The sequence below is a fragment of the Chlorocebus sabaeus genome, chromosome 3 (assembly GCF_047675955.1).
Source record: "Chlorocebus sabaeus isolate Y175 chromosome 3, mChlSab1.0.hap1, whole genome shotgun sequence".
Classification (NCBI taxonomy): Eukaryota; Metazoa; Chordata; class Mammalia; order Primates; family Cercopithecidae; genus Chlorocebus; species Chlorocebus sabaeus.
Genome location: NC_132906.1, coordinates 71,309,813 through 71,325,494, shown reverse-complemented (window position 1 = coordinate 71,325,494; position 15,682 = coordinate 71,309,813). Strand labels below are relative to the sequence as shown.

Sequence of the window (15,682 nt, the reverse complement as noted above, 5' to 3'; positions counted from 1 at the left end):
ATGTCATCATCCATTTTACAAGTGCATTATTGTCTCCCACAGCAGAGACCATGTAGGATGCTAAAATTTGAAAAGCTTTCTTATGCATAGATTGATAGATTATGCATTATTAGATGTGTATTAGAGAATCATGTATTTATGAAAAGCAGTAAGTGCTCTATTCAGCAAAAACGTTACTCTGTTCCTCAGACTATAGAATATGTCTGACTTCCTGTGGTAGGGTTTTTAGTCAATTTGTTGGAGTCTTTCCAAGGACAGTCCAAATGAAATCAGGGGTTGCAGCATTTTAATATCTCTTTGAACCTAAGAATTGCTGAAGCACTCAGAAATCTGCAAATTTGCCAACTCTCTTGTGGGCCTTTGTAGAGTGTTGGTAGTTAATTAATTACTCCCTAGTAATCAACTTTGCAGTGTAATAGCAACTGTTTATTTTATTAACTTTATCAAATGCTGAATGAAAGATTAACCTGCACTATGTGCTGTATTCAGTTGTAAACTTTTATTAAATTTAGCCAAAACAGATAGATACAAATAATAAAAAAGTTACCTGAATATAGATCGGAGAAAAAGGGAGTTTAAGTAATAGAATAGCCACAGTACATTTAAACTTTTGTTTTTGGTAATGTAAATTCGATATACTCAACATATTACCTCAGGAGTAGTAATAGAGTACATAACTCAATTTCTGATTTTGCTATTAAGGGCCATGTCAATATTACACAATAAAATACATATTTTGTGCAGGAACAAACAAACATGTTTCTAGCATCAGAAGGAATATATTCATTGATAAAATTGTTTGCTCTTTTGGATCTGACTAATATAACTCAGTTGAAGACGTATGCTGTCACTTTTTGCCCTCTAATATGAAGGTACCTGATATAAAGATACCAGATAGCCCTTGACTTTGAATTTAGACCTAGTACTTTTCATTGACCATTTGTTAACTCCAGTGAATTGTCTATGCAAGTATTGCTAGCCATATAGACATAGCAATTGGGGTGGCAGGGCAGAGAACGCACAGATGACAACTTATTGCATCTGCCCATAATCAACTTCCATTGTTCCTATTTTGCACCATTTACTTTTTTATATTCGTACTGTTCTGAGCACAAAATTTTGAGTTCTACACAAATTACTCTTAAGACAAAATGAGCAATTCTGTGACCCTAGTATATGCCAGACAAGTGCTAAATTCCCAGTGTTCAAAAAAGATTTTTAAGTGTTCTTATTATTTTCATAATTAGAATAATTGTGAAAAATTTTAAATATTTTATTTGGGCATGATTATGTTAAAAAACAAGTTATATGATAATATCCAAGGGTGCAACATGTTTTCATTATAACTTTTGCTTCATTATCTTGTATATGAGTTATACAATTACTTGGATAATTGTCTTTAAAACTAAGTGCATTGTGTTATGGTTTCAAATGCATGAATGGTATGTTAAAGAATTATTCAGGGAGCTGAGGTGGCTCAGGCCAGTTGTCCTGGCGCACAAGAAGGCGAGGCTATGCGTTCGAGGCCAACCTGGGCAACATTAAAACAAAAATTTAAAAAAAAATTATTCAAATATTCTTAATTTACTTTGAGGATTTTATGTGTTACGTTACCAAAAAAAAAAAAATTGTTTTTAAGTATCTCACAGCCATTAAAGACATTTTACATTTTACCTTTTTTTCTAATAAGATAAATCATATTACTACATTTATTTATAAAGTAATTCATAACAGGTTGAAAGACTAAATTATTATTGTTATGTTTAAAATTACCACCATTCTTTCTTATTTAAAAAACTATATATTAATTTTGTAATCACTTTTTTGTCAGCATTTGATATTAAACTTCAAAAATATCAATACATTAAATGGGAATGTTTTCATCTAAATTTCTTTTCTGCAACATAAAAATGGTTTTCTATGATATGAAAATGATTTAAAAAAATCAAAAAAAAAAACTTGCTTTAGTACCATGTTGGCAGGTTGCCTACCTTGGATACAATTCTTTGAAAGCTTTTCCTATCTCTTCATCCATTATTAAGTCTGTTTAAATTTTCCTTACTTTATAATTAAATTTGGATAATATGCTGGGGGAAAACTGCAGTGTCACACTCACACAATAATGATATACAGAGCTGTACTAGGCATCTTATGTTTATGATCATGATATTCCCTCTGTCTGAGATTTTATTGCCTTTCTAATTGTTCACTTTGTTAATGTGACTGTATAGAGTTAACAGGAAGAAGCCCAGCAACCTGCTGGAATCCTGTGTGGTTTGTCTTCATTTTTGGCTTTGTTTACTAATACTGATGATCACCTACCTGCAATAAAGAAATGCTAGGAAAATTTTGATCTCCTTTCCCTGGATGAGCTTACTTCAGCTTACTTCTATTCTTAACCTCCCTCAATTAGCTTTTTGTATCCTTCTACTTCTTTCTTTAACAAAGAAAATCTTTTTCAGAAATATTTTAATCACTGCTCTAATAGCAGATTTATCAACCTGGCCTTTGATATATTCTTTGAATCAGCTGCCACTTTGAAGATAAAAAGGAATTCAAAACAATAGTAACTATGTTTAGAGCTTCCCTGTGTGTGTGTGTGTGTGTGTGTGTGTGTGTGTGTGTGTGTTGGCTGGGAGGTGGTGGGTATAGAGTTTACAACATTGGCTTGATTTTTTTTTCCTTCCGAACTTATGTAATTTTTTATTATGTCAGAATTTATTCAGTAAAGAAAATAGACAGCATATACTGTTATTGGCTGGATACTTTCCTAAATGTTTAAATCTTGATAAATTTACATTGATCCTCCAAATTTAGCAGATTATAGAGGCACACATTTTTTCTCAAAGATACGTGGCTCAGTCTAGGTGGTCTTGTGTTATTCTAGGTTCTTCTTCTCTTTTATCCACTGCAGGTTTTGAGAGCCTTCTCCCTGATCAACATGGCATTTTCTTACAGGACTCTCAGGCTCTTCTCGTTTCAAAATAAAAACAACTAATCTCGTGAGCATTACTGAGTCATGCTTTTTTCTTTTTTTCTTTTTTTTTTTGCTAGTGGTGATACTGAGAGGGTATAATGATGAGTAGGTTATGTCATTCTCTACTGGGGTGTTTGTATATGTCTATATTTTTCTTAAAAATCTTTAGACTATTTTTAAAATACCTTCTTGTTTGACAGCAGTAATTCTGAAGTTAGACTGTTTTAAAAATAATTAATCCCTTATTAAGTTATTGACTGGATATTGATTGTATAGAGTCTATAATCACTATAACTAAAATTTCATTTGTGTATCACTTTTAATACTTTCAGTTATGTTTAAAGAATTATATTTGCTCATAAACCTATGAAGGGAAAAATTTGTGATACAATATTCAGTGATCAAATTATTTGCTACACAATTAGGTGTTACAAAGCCTGCCTTACTGCTGACACTAAAAAGAAAAGAGTTTGACCCTTCACCAATTTTAGTGTAGCCATTCAGAAATACACACTAACATATGGCTTATTGGGTGAACAAAATATGAAAGGTGTATAATAATAGGATAAAATATAAATGTAGTACTAACACCTAATACTAATATATCACACTACTCAAATATTTAGGTTTAAAACAGTTATTAAAATTATGACAAACTCATTCTAAGACATAATAATCAGTTACTTTCAAATGAATGCAATGAATTACAAACCCTTATCTTCATTGTGTATATCCCTGAAATAAATATATATGTCAGACACTAGATAGAAATTTACATTCCTTTTTATTTTATTGTGGCAAAATATATATAACACAAAATAGGCCATTTTAAATATTTTAAATGTGTCATTCAGTGGCATTAATTATATTTATACTTCACAACTTTTTTCTAAACTACAGGAGGTTACATCCTCTTTCAATACATTTTTAGCCAAAACACATACACACACACACACACACACACACGAGATACGATGAGATGGTGATATTTTCATAAAGAAATGGTAATATTTTCTACCACATTGTGTTCCAAGATTAGTGAGAGATAGTGAAGAAGTCATAAATCCTCTGAATCTTTGTGTAAGGGAAATATGTTCTTGGTATTACTTTACAAAGTAGAGAATTTAAAGGAGAATCATAATAATTTCTTAATCTCGTTATTAATTGTAACTGTATATTATCACTTATTCCTGTATTATATTTGTGATACACAATGGATATTTACTTCATATTATTTATTTAACTATGCCTCATTATTGGAATAATTAATAATAATACAGATTTAATTAGTGATAGTCACTTGGTTTTATTTTGAGACATACAAAAGAGTTAGATAGTGTATTATTTCCTTGTGTACTAGGTAAAATATTCAAAGAAGATGAGATCTTTGTCCTCTCTAGAAATTTATGATTCATTTTGTGGCCACACATGATGACTTTGTTTATCTATATTTGCATATGTAAAATATTTTAAATGTTTTGTTATTGTTAAACAAAACAATACATTTTCCTTTAAGTTCACTCTGGGTTCACTTATAGTTCACTCAAAATTATACTTAGATATATAGATACATACATACATATGTATCACCTTTACATTTGATTTACTAATTTTAAAAGAGCCTGTAGGAAACTCAGTAGTCTTACAAATATAGTAGTGTTGGGACATAATAAAAATGTATACATAAATATGTATTTTATACATAATTTATATTATTAGTAGCAATTCATCGTAAGTTAACCCAATGTCTATCATATTGAAGTATTATCTTAATAAAAAAGTTTTATTTTGCTTCATATTCTTACAAAACTATATACAGAAATATGTACATGAAAGTAACTCATGTTTATAATCATAATATCATATGAATCTTATTAAAGTGGCTTGCTATCTTGGAATACTTAATAGTGAAGTGATATCAAAATATTTTATGTTATTTAGTTACACAGTAAGCCAAAAAGGGTAAAAATATCACCATGCCTCATGGGGCTCATGTGCTTTATTTCATCTATCCAATCCTACATTTTGCTAATGTGTTGGGTTCAGGCACTTACCTCTCAATCTGTATTCATGCAAACTAAAGGTGGTCTCATGTGGAGCTCTAACACTTTGAAATATGTCAAATTCTACAGGTTAGTTCTGAGTAACTTTGACTATACCGGAAGAAGGAAAATAAAGATTGGGAGGAACCATTCCTTCACTGTAGATAAATTATCAAAATTCCAAACACTGGGAAATGATATACCTATCTCCACATCTTTCTAAAATGAAACAGGACCAAAATCTCTCTCAGAGTGTTTATGCAGTGAAAATAGATTTAGAAACTTAGAAACCTTTAGACTTTTAGACTTAGAAACTTAGAGACTTAGAAACTTAGAAGCTTAGAAAAGCCACACCAGGTGGCCATCTAAAAGCCCCCGCCCAATGACCAGGTGGCCATCTAAAGCACCCACCCAATGACCAGGTGGCCATCTAAAGCACCCACCTGATGTCCGTGTGGCTATCTAAAACACCCACCCAAATTCCTGGAACTCAAACAGAAGAACAAGTCCGGGAAATACCCCGCGTGGGTTCAAACCAGGTTCAAACCAACCAATCAGAGTAAGACACCTTGCTCAGGCCATAACCTGCTCCAATCATCTTGCGCCTCAAGCTTTGTGAATTTTTGTGGTTTTTGCCTTTATAAACTGTCTGTAACAAGCATTCGGGGTCCTGTGGCCAACTTCGGACATAGGACCCTAGCGCGCTAGCAATAAATCTCTCCACTGTGACTTCTGTGTCGAGTGGTCTCTCGCGACGACCCCTGCCCAGGAAGGAATCTAAAAACTAGGTTCCTACAGCAGAACTGGGGAAATGTGACACACTTTGATCTCACTTAAATATATTACTTAAATAAAGTCAATAAGACAAATTATTTTTAAAAAATACAGGGACAATATTTAAATGTGAGGCTAAATAGTATTGTTTTCTTCAGCTAATTAACATTTGAATTATATTAGATATAATATATCTAAATTTGTATACAAAGTATTTTACCATGAGTTTTTTGTTATTTCAATTTTCAGATTCTCAGTGTAGGTAAAATAAAGACATGAGATATTTAGGAAAGAATGACACTTTGATAAAGTAAATGCAAATAGTCATCTTATTCTCCTCCCAAGATTTAATAATGCGTTATGTCTGTTAGGAATGAGCATTTTGGTAATGTAGCCTGAAAAGTAAAGCTGGGTGAGGGAGTTGTAACTTTGTTTTAACATACAAATATAATAATATTAAATCTTCCCCACACATCATATTTATTTAAATTAAGCAGTCAGGTATAGGTGATGCTACCACAAGTTATAGCTGTTGCTTATACTTTACTTTGCTATCTTTGTGAACTCTGAAAATCAGAGATGGTTCTCAGTTAATTTACAAAGTTCATTTTGCCAAGTTGAGGATGCGTGCTCAAGAAACAGCCTCAGGAGGTCAAAAGCACAATTTGGTGGTATACGTTTTAGGAGACATGAGACATCAATCAACATATGTAAGACTGGTTTGATCCAGAAAAAGTGGGACAACTCAAAGCAAAGGTGGGAAGCTCAAAGCAGGGAGGGGGCTTCCAGGTCACAGGTAGATAAGAGACAAATGGTTGCATTCTTTTGAGTCTCTGATTACCCTCTCCAAAAGAGGCCATCAGATATGTATTTATCTCAGTGAGCAGAGGGGTGACTTTGAATAGAATGGGAGGCAGGTTGGCCCCAAGCACTTCCCAGCTTGACTTTTTCCCTTTAGCTTAGTGATTTGGGGCCCTCAAATTTATTTTTCTTTCACACCTTTTAACGTATAACTTTATTATAAACATGGTGCCTTAAACCATATCATCAGTATATCTTTCAATTTCAACTTTTGGTCGTTTGCAATTGCTCTTCCATTCTTCGGCATGTATTATAGCATATTGGATAGTAGGATTCAATAATTCCAAAAGCTTTTGTTCACCCAATCCCAACCTTTTGACCTCAACTGTATCTTCTTTTCTATATTCTTTATTGGAGTTTAGATGAATAAAACCCCAGTTCTCCAATTAATCATGTTTTTCTTCCATTATCTAAACAAGTATGCTGAATTTGGCATCCCGAGTAAATATTTTAATTTCTTAGTCTCTTTCAGCAAAATTTTATTTCAATTTATTCAATCTGGAATAAATAAAGATGGTATAATGGAGCCTTTTAGTCAAGGGTGATTGCTTGAACTGGTGTAACTACCTCCCTCACAGACAGTGTCAATGTGTGAAAAAGTCTCCAGTAGTAAGCTCCTGAATATCCCTCTGTTTTATCCTTTCTTTATCAACAACTTGACTATTTCCGGTCGGTTTAGCTCCTTCTTATTCCAATTTCCTTTCCATTATTCTATTTTTTACACTTCCTCTTTATTCAAATAGCATAAATCTTTCTGCATCATCATAGATTTTACGTACCAGACATGAAGGTAGTTTGGCTACAGTTTCTTGTGTCACTCTTGGAGAGTCTAACAGCATATGTTTCAACAAATGTTTAATGATTATTTCCCTGCCCCAGTCCTGGAATGAGGCATTTCTCTATTTAATTTCAGGGCTGATTTTAGTAGAAAGTAGTATGTAGAAAGCAAGATCTGGTTGCTGGATATGCTAATTGGTAAGAGAATTTTTTTGCTCATAGTTCCTCTCATTGAATACAGACAGAAAATAAGTATATGTATATATATGCATTTACGTATATATACACATGTGTATATACATGTATTAGTATGTATTACATTTATTTAAATACATGTAAAAATACATGTATTTTTCACACTGCTATGAAGAATTTCCCCTGCTCAAGCCTGTAATACCAGCATTTTGAGAGGCCAATGCGGGTGGATCATGAGGTCAAGAGATCGAGACCATCCTATCCAACATGGTGAAAACTCATCTCTACTAAAAATACAAAAATTAGCTGGGCGTGGTGGCACACACCTGTAGTCCCAGCTACTTCGGAGACTGAGGCAGGAGAATCACTTGAACCCTGGAGGTGGAGGTTGCAGTGAGCCAAGGTTGCACCACTGCACTCCAGCCTAGGCAACAGAATGAGACTCCGTCTCAAAAAAAAAAAAAAGAATTTCCCTGAGACTGTGTAATTTATAAAAGAAAGAGAACATTTCTTTTTCTCCTTCCCTCTGCTCATCTCATTTCTTCTTTCTTTCTCCCCTGCACCCCACATCTTACAATGAAGTTTGCATTTTATGTGTATGTTGTTAAGCATACTGTGCTCATATTGTATAAATGTCCAATTAGTAAGAATAACAATTCATCCATGATTTTGATATTCATAGTTGTCAAAAAACAATATTTGAAAAGATTATTTCTAAGAGAAAACCCATAAGTAATGCTAAGCCCATTACCTGGTAAATACTAAATAAATTTACTTCTTATAGTTATTAAGAAAGTAGTGTTAAAATAAACATAATAAACTTGATTATCCCCATCAATGTCATGAATATAGACTTTCTCTCTAAAACGATAAGGAGTAAAATATAACACATCTTTGGTGTTATTTTTACCAATCAAGTGAGATTAAATGCACTGGGTGTTAGTAAGTTTTCATTTTTATCTTCATTATAAAGCCTATCTTTTGAAAGCTGCAACTAGGAAAAAAAAAAAAAGAAAGAAAGAAAAAGAAAGAGAAAGAAATGAGAGCATTTGTAAAATATACCAGATACATCAGTTAATTTATTTCAGGCATGTAAGCCTGATAAAGCAGATTTTATATGTTCGTCGGGGTTTTTTTGTTGGTTTTTTTTGTTGTCTTGGAAAGAAAGTGTTGATTATAAATTCAAAGTCAATTTCTAAAAAGAATAGTTCAAGTGTAACTGCAATTCCATAAAAGTATTACATGGAGCTTTAGGAAATCGACTGTTGAACTGCTCACAGTCCAGTAGTATAGCAAGTCAATTTGTTATTGTGTATCAGTAAGGATTCAACCAGAAAAATAGAACTAGTAGAATAAAGATTCAAAGATGAATTGCGAGGTATTGGCTTATGCTGTTGTGTAGGCTGGCAAACCAAGTCTGAAATCCAGCAAATACCTCATCAGAAAGGCATGCAGAAACTGTCAGGTACAAGCTAAAGCACCTATGCACAAACATAAGCTCCTTATTCTTATGGAAACCTCAGTGATGTCTTCAGGTTTTTCAACCAACTGAGTCAGTCCTGCCTAGAATATTGAGGAGAATCCTGTTACTTGAAGTCATCTAATTACACACTTCAGTCACCTCTATGAATTACCTTCATTATCACACCTAAATTGATGTTTGACTAAATAACTAGAAACTAGAACTAGCCAAATTGACACATAAAGCTGACCATTACAGAGTGCTCTGTAGACATATAGAAAAAGGAAATTTAAAAATCAAGTGCCAAAAGATGAAGTATCACACTTCATAAATAAGGAACAGATATATTAATCAATAAAAAGTGAGGATTAGAAGCTAGAACTTCCATGACAGCTAACTGGACACATAGCCTTCCATATCTTTTCTCCTACCATCCTAATAAAAAGAATCCCACTAGGGCTTAGGATGGCATAAGAGAATGTAATAGCAAACAACATTTATTTAGAGCTTTTTGGGCAGTTTACATATATTGACTGTCTTAATCTCTTAATCCTTAATAAATCTATATCATAACACTGCTCTAAGTACTTTTATGATTGTCATTTTATATAGGAGAGGATGGGGAAGAGAATTGAGACTTCAGAGTAATATATTCTATAATTTGTCAAAGTTACAAAGCTGGGAAGTAGTGGAGCTAAAATTTGAATTTATGGAATTTGTTCATTAGGGTACACTTTTAGTTTCTATGGTCATTATGCTACTACCTCTCTGTGGAATAGATTTTGAAAGTTTTGGTACTAAGATTACAATACTGTCATGCCAAGGAGTACATTAGAAACAGAACTGTGCTCAAAATATACAATAAATAAAGGTCTAAAAAAAGCTAAAAAATTATTTTTGAAAGCATATTTGGCAATATCTATACTAGTTTTTTACATACCACCCCTTAGTTTCACTTCACACAGAATAGTCTACAACTTATTCAGAAATGTAATGATGAAACATCATAGCCTGATATCAAAAGATATCTATTTCTTTTTTTATCTTTCAAATTAAGAGGATAAACATTTATAGATTATATTTGTGAAAAAGAACATCAAAATTACCTACTGAACAAAAAGGTGAGGTCGTCACAGAAATGTTGGCTACTCTCTCTTTTTATGTACAAAATACCACTAATTCAAATAGGATAAATGTTAATACAAATCATCTTTAGAAATAATAAAACAGAGAAACACCATTTCACTGCACTCCAGCCTGGACAGCAGAGTGAGACTCTGTCTCAAAAAACAAAAAAAGACAAAGAATAAGACATGTGGACAAGTGCAAGAAACTGTCATCTATATTACTCATACATATATGTATACAAGTATGCATACACTCTTACATTTACATGTATACATAGGAGTATGCATGCATGTGTTTATGCACACAATCCATATATAGTTCATGTATGCCTGCAAACATATATACACACATATGTGCATATACAGGCATGCATGTGTATACATACACATACAACACATGCACACACACATATGCCAAATACACACAAACGTGACATTTCACTAGAGCAAAACTTCATAAAAACATGGGACTCCCCTGCACTAGGACTGTGCCTGCTATATTAGAAATTTCACATTAAATATTTGTTGCACAGGTAATAAACAAAAATCCTAAATTTGACTGCAACAAGCAGGAACCCGAATTCATATCATTTTATGTCACAGTTATATTTTTAATTATAGTATAAAAGTATCAACAAGCTACTGCAATATTTTACTTAGGAAAATTCCATCATCAGATTTGTATTTTTAAAGCAAACTTTTTGTTAACAAAGTAACTATGCTAGAAAAAGGCAGATTGGAAACACAATAGGAAGTTGGATCAGTCAGTAATATTTTGGGTGCAAAACAGAAAAGCTAGATTCAACATATATTAGAAAATAACAAGGAAACTTAATAAAAGTATAATGTTCAATCACAGAATGTTTTGATCGAATGAGGAACAATAAGCCATACAGCTCAGTTACATGAAACATCTGTTTTACAGAAATAAAGGATCTATTTATCTATGTATCTACCTAGCACTCCTCTCCTCTTCCTGGGTTCTTCTTGCATATTTTTAATCCTAAAGAAAAAATGTATGATATTCCTCCTTATACTGGGGAAGAAGGCTGCTCAGGAAGCTTATTTTGTCTTCTGTGGCTGTTTGGCTAAAGAGAGATTACACAGATTTGCTAAACAATATTATGCTTATACTTAAAGCACTGTATTGTACACTTAAAGTGTATTAGGGGTAGCTATCATGTTAAGTGTTATCACAGTAATTAAATAAAATCTTCTTTAAAAATTCAGGGAAGTTATTGTATTTGTCCAGCCTGTTTAAATGCTGAGCTAATCATCTGTAATCTGAGAGTGAAGGGTGTAAAGCATATGGTAATAGTTCAAATTTTATGGTTGGAATATACAAACGTGGAGCTTTGCTAGTAGAAGGACTGGGAGGAATACTGCATAAATAAACAATATATAATTCACTATACTTTTTTAGTAATCACACAAATAAATGAAAACTATAACATCCCTAATATACACATCTAAGAGGTAGTAAGTAGGAGGTGTGATATCTCAAGGATAAAATTGATAGAGTGGTGAGCAATAATAATCTAAGAAGTGAAGGGGAAGTTCCCTAGTGTTGTATCTTGGGGACTTGACTTGGAAGACAGACAGGTATTTACATGTGGACATACTGCTGTTACGGGAAAGCCATCTAGAGATGTCTTGAAGGCATTTGGGCACATACTCGGACTTCATGAGTAGCACCTTGCTTAGAGGGCTTGTTTAATTTTTGTCTATTCCTGATGAGGCAGAGTGTGGACTCTGAGGAGGAAAGAAAGATTAGGCTGAAACTCTAAATGGTAGTGTAAATAGGAGCAGGAGACAATCAATCTTTTTAGGCGGTCATAGTAACACAAAGAGAGATAGAGGAAGAAGAAAAAAAAATAGTATCTTAACAACCAGTAAAAAGCAAGGAGTTTGAACAGTTTCAAATTCTAGAAAGAGTTTAGATGATGCCAGGCATGATGGCTCCTGTCTGTAATACCAGCATTTTGAGAGCCCAAGAAGGGAAGATTGCTTGAGACCAGAAGTTTGACACTACCCTAGGCAACAGAGCAAAACGCTGTCTCTACCAAAATAAGAAAAATAAAAAGTTATCCTAGTGCAGTTGTGCATAACTGTGGTCCCAGCTACCCAGAAGGCTGAGGCAGGAGGATGGTTTGAGCCCAGGAGTTCCAGGTTGCAATGAGTTATAATCACGCCACTACACTCCACTACACCGGGCAACAGAGCGAGACCATGTCTCATAGAATAATAATAATAATAATAATAATAATAATAATAATAATGACGATGATGTCTAGAATAGAATGAGTTTAGTAAAAACATTAAAAATTGTTTATTGTAATAAGCATTTGGGAGGTCATTGTTGAAACTGATGTTAGCAGCATATTAAGGAGTTAGAGGAAGAAACAAAACTTACAGTATATGATGCAGTGACTGAGCTTAAGATAGTGCAGACTACACTATCTAAAGCCTAGAAGTTATCACAACTAAAAAGGCACTCATTTTCTAGAGAGTGCTTTCCTATGGTACTATAGGAAACATTATGAAAACTGCTCATAATTTAAACCTTAAAAATAGAAAAATTTTAAAATTTTGAACATTCTCCCATTATTGTTTGATTTACATAATTTTTTAATTTTGAATTATAGCAAATCATCACATTAATTTTATGAAATTAAAATGCACTGCTCAATAATTTATCACAAATAAAATGTTCATGTAACAATAACGAAGGTTAAAAAGTAGGACCTTGTTGACAATTCCTAGAATTTCCCTGCAATCACTGTCTCTCTATGCTTAAATATAACCTTTACTTTAGATTTGTGTTCATGAGAGTGTGTGTGAGAGGATCACTTAGGATCACTAATTTCCGTGCTTTAAAACAATATATAAGTGTAATTTTAAAGAAAGATCTCTGACAACAGTACGAGTTCATCCACCTATAATTGATCCATATTTGCCAATTATGGTACATTTTTTTTTTTTTTTTTTTTTTTTTTTTTTTTTGAGACGGAGTCTCGCTCTGTCGCCCAGGCTGGAGTGCCGTGGCCGATCTCAGCTCACTGCAAGCTCCGTCTCCCGGGTTTACGCCATTCTCCTGCCTCAGCCTCCCGAGTAGCTGGGACTACAGGCGCCCGCCACCTCGCCCGGCTAGTTTTTTGTATTTTTTAGTAGAGACGGGGTTTCACCGTGTTAGCCAGGATGGTCTCGATCTCCTGACCTCGTGATCCGCCCGTCTCAGCCTCCCAAAGTGCTGGGATTACAGGGTTGAGCCACCGCGCCCGGCCTATGGTACATTTTTATAAGCATATGATATGTACTTAAAAATATATTTATTGAAGGCTAGTTATGTATGTCCATTATTTTAATATATATGTTTGCTGATCATATTTTTCAAATCTATATTTACTTAGTAATTACTTTCTGGCAGTTCTCAATTACTGAGAGGTGTGTGTTATTGTTCATTCTGAATGTCATTTTGATTCATCCTCTTCTTAATTTTGACAGTTTTTGTTTCTTTATTTAAAGTTTTTAAATTTATATACATTTAGAATTGTAATTTCTTCCCAGTAAATGGAAACTCTTATTATTACAAAATTTCTCTCTTTATTAAAGCTTTTTGTCAAATGTCAATTTTCTCTGATATTAATATAGCTCTCAGTTTTATTTTGCTTAGTATTGACATAATTCGTTTTCTTTCCTTTGTATTACTTTCTGTAGCTTGACATAGTATAAGTTTCTGTTGTAAAGATCACATAAGATAAACAGATAACCTCTAATGTTTGTAGCTCTGACTAATATAGTCTACATGTACTTCAGTTTTGAATGCATATTTTCCATTTTTACTTGTCTAATCAGACTACTTTAAAACCTATGTTAATCCAGCACAGTACATTACCTCATGTGGTCATCATTGTTCTAGAATGCCTCATTTTACTTCTAAGTGCCCCTTGCTTTTGTTTACATTAAATCACTATTTAAAGATGAATAACTTCCTGTTAAAGTGATTGTAAACAGAAATGCACGTTGAGTCTTGTAATGGCAGAGCAGTACTAAATTATAAGCTGCTCATTCAGATGATAGAATATACACTTATATAATTTTATATTATTTTATAATGAAAATATATGCACAAACTCATACAGGAATTTATGGACACGATAAACTTATCAACTCACATAGACGTTTGTGAACACCTAAGAATTTATTTCTAGGCACAAAATTGTCCTAAGAACACAGGTTGAGAAATTTGCTGATCTTAAAATCTAAATACCTGTCTGACATACATATGTGGATTCTTTCCCATTCTTCTATTCTCTCAAACACAGTCCAATCAGGCTTTTGCCAGAAGCGTGTACCAAACACAGCTCCTGTAAAAGTCTCATGTCTTCTTTGATCCTAAAAGTCTATAGACAATTACTCATCTTTACCCTACTGGACCCATGTTTGTCAAAGGTAATTACCACCCTCCTGTTAGACATTATTCATTTAATAGCTGCTAAGAACACCAACCCCTCTGCTTTTCTCAACATTGTCACTTATTCCTCAGTCTCCTTTTCTATATCTTGTCTTTTCACTGAATTCTACATGGCTCAGTCAAATTCCTCAGGTTTTATCCCTTGCTCTTCATTTCTAATTATAGTCACTTTCCAGGCGGTTTTATTTGGGTCTTTCATTTATATTCATATATATGCTTAATAATAAACTTATTTTAAAAAGAAATATATACTTTGTAATTCAAGTTATAGTATAAAACAAAGATTTTTCCAATATGTATATAATGAATATATTTTTATATCTATCTACAATTTTATATAAACTGATAGACTTATTTTATTAAAAAATATGAAAATGTATCACATTCAAAAACCTCCTTTAATATATAGGCCAGAATAATTAATATTATGAAAAGTTTTCTTACATATAATTTTATACAACAATGGATAATAATCTGATAATTTCTAAAATTAATGTAGTTTAATTTGATTTAAAGTTAAAATAAAAACTTTTGAATATGTGCCTTGAATCATTGTATTATGTTAAGAAATAACTATAATTTTTCAACATATTTAAATTACAATATATAATGAATATACATATAATTTGGAAGATTATAAATGTCTATGTTATTAGTAAAGACGTATCTCCTCAGCCTCAGATTTTACATAACTGAGTATACTATATCCTGCTTTTTAAAAAAGAATCTATGAAGATTATAAAACATACTTGCAAAGCTAATCAGAATGTCTCGTTATATCTATCAATGAATAAAATATATTATTTTAAACTGGTTATTTATTTGGGAAAGAGAAGTAGCCATGTACATTGTTTATAAGTTATAGGCATCAAATAATTTGGTACTGGGTGGTGGTTGATCTGGGTTATAGGACTAGAGCTAGTTTTATTTTTGCTTTTTATTTTAGTTTAAGTTCTGGGGTACATGTGCAGAACATGCAGTTTTGTTACACAG

General features: G+C 32.7%; 1 long non-coding RNA gene across 1 annotated transcript in view; it reads right to left on the bottom strand.

Annotated features, from left to right (window-relative positions):
• Positions 1–15,682, bottom strand: part of LOC140711466 (uncharacterized) — a 113,046-nt gene that overhangs the window by 68,578 nt on the left and 28,786 nt on the right. The gene's annotated exons all lie outside the window — the stretch shown is intronic.